We start from the raw sequence: 2617 nt of genomic DNA, 5'->3' as shown, positions 1-2617 counted from the left end.
CCCTTCACATGGATTTTGGTTTTCATAGAAAAACAGCAACCAAATGACCATCGGTTTGAGAATACCAGCTGTATTTTGGAGCCGTTACAAAATCCCTTCATCCTAGCCAATTTTTCTCCATAAAAAGGCTCTTGAGAGTAATTGTGAGCTACAACGAACGAGCGGATCAAGCTGCAACAGTGCTCCTCCGTTTTCTGGCAGCCGTGCTAAAAAAAATGCCGTTTCCATTCTTCATTCGAACCCGCTCGGGAAATGCCTCTAAAGCTCCGATCCGTTGATTTCCCAAGCTCTTTTGGCAGTACATAGACAGCACAACGGCTTCATTTCGAGAAAAGGAGCTGTTCTTCGAAAGCCACCATTTTCGCCCGGTCATCTTCCCCGTTTGGGACTGCACTCAGTCACGGTTCGGGTTGGGCTGATTCGTGCAATAATAGGGTTTCCTCAGAGAGGAGAAGCAGATGGAGAGAAGTGTGAGAGAAAGAAAGAAGGACAGTGAGAGAGGAACGGGAGAGAGGGAGTACGACATCCTCTTGCAGACTCGCTGCCGCTTCAACTGGACTCGGACTGAGTTCGGTCTGAGTTTTGGCCGCTGACCCTGCTGGTCATTGCAATAGGAAGACAGAGAAGGGAAAAAAAGAGGGAAGATAGAGATAGGGACAATAGAAAGGAGAAGAAGAAGAAGGAAAGGCAGGGAGTTGAGTCGGGTTCGCTGGCGAGTCATGAACTCAGTGGGCCGAGTCCCGATCTGGGTTGGGCTTAATACTCGGGCTGAGTTGCTGATTTTCTCCCACTGGAGTTCCAGCAAGGAATGTAAGAGAGAAAGCAAGAAGCGAAAAAGAAAGAGAAAGAAGAAGAAAGGAACATTCTGAGTTAACTCGGTTTGGGACCGAGTTAGACCGCCGACCCATGGCTGGTTGAGTCCAGCAAACTCTACTGGGTGTGGGATCTTGAAGGAGGAGAAAAGAATAGAGAAAGAGGAGGATAGAAGAGAAAGTAGGGAGTGGTGTCGCACCAAACCAATTTGGGCCTCCTTGAGGTATAAAGTCTCTAACCTCTTGTGTTGAAATTCTAATTTGATTAATAATTGGATATTGCGCCTATGAAACTTGTCTTTTCCCCAACTCTAACCTGAGGATAAATTGTAGGCCATTTATGCCAAACTAGTTATTGTAAACAAATTACAACCATTAGATGAAAGGTATTAGTATTTATTTACCATTCCTAGATGTTATCCTTAATAATGGATCACACTATCCATTACCATCATGACGAATGTTTTTGCTGCATTAGCTAAAATGGATTGTAACACCAGGGTTAGTAAATACTTCATAATTACTAAATTAACATCAAACCCTAAAACCTAACCTAGACTTAAACTCTAGGATGAAATCGTAGGCCTAAGTAACCTAAAATATAGGTCTGTACTATTAACATAAGTGATGAGACCATAGCACTTATTATCATTACTAGAACCATTATTATGACTATATTATCATTTTTCTCCTTATGGGATTATTATAATACTTGTTTATATAATTATTAGTATTAATACTTATTATATTTTCATTAGTAAATATTATATTATTATTATTTGAATTATTTAAGGGATTATCAGTAATTATAAAAATATTACATGATATCAATACGTTTTAATATGAACTTATGGACCGTCATTATTATATGGATGGAATAATATCCCTATTAGGAATATTATTTGGCCCATTGTACAATAATAATATTGATGATAAATTAGTATCCAAATCCCAGGATCTAAGTCTAAGACTAAACCCAAGGATGAAAACCCAAATTCTACATTAAAAATCTAAGAAATCGAAACCCTAGGACAATACTTTGAACATGAATGGTGAAGTTAATCTAATGTTGCAATTTCATAACTCATAATAGGATCCAAGCCTAAGGGCATGCGCACTTCCTAATAACATTAGAAGGCGAGTCGACAAATAAGGTGATGATTCTTCCCCTTGAGCTTTCCATCTTCCCATTAGCTTAAGTTATAATTTGTATTTTAATTTATAATTGATATTTCTCTTTTATAATCACATGTGTTAGTTGGTGAAAATTGAATTGCTATATTACATGTTTAATGTTCATCCTGTATATTTGTTCATGCTTGTGGATTATTTGTCGATTGCTTATGGAACTTAAACTGATACATCAGTGGAAAACCCCCACCTATAAATGTACACCCATACTTAGGATGTAACTCGACTGGTTGTGATTATAATGGACATTAGGTTAAGTGGTTATTGAATGGTGATTTAAATTGACCATTAATGTGGGCCTACCATCCATGGTTGTTGTGTCCAATGAGTTTTAAGGATGGTCTTTATCGTATGGTTTTGATCTCAGCCCTATGTGGCATATTTTGATACTTGCCCTACGTGGTTTTGTTTTGGTAATTGCCGTAGATGGGTTCTATGTTTTATATAGTGCAACCATGCGATGGTAAACCCTATATACTATAATATGATTGGCCACTAGTCGACGGGTTTCTATTAAACATCCTAAGATGGTAGTCTCATAGGCTGGAGATGGTGGTCATGGGACACTATGCCCGAGCCGTCGAACTACACTGGGCCGTGAGCTCCCCGTAGTG

This window comes from Magnolia sinica, chromosome 9 (assembly GCF_029962835.1).
Source record: "Magnolia sinica isolate HGM2019 chromosome 9, MsV1, whole genome shotgun sequence".
Classification (NCBI taxonomy): domain Eukaryota; kingdom Viridiplantae; phylum Streptophyta; class Magnoliopsida; order Magnoliales; family Magnoliaceae; genus Magnolia; species Magnolia sinica.
Note: the sequence above shows the minus strand (reverse complement) of the source record.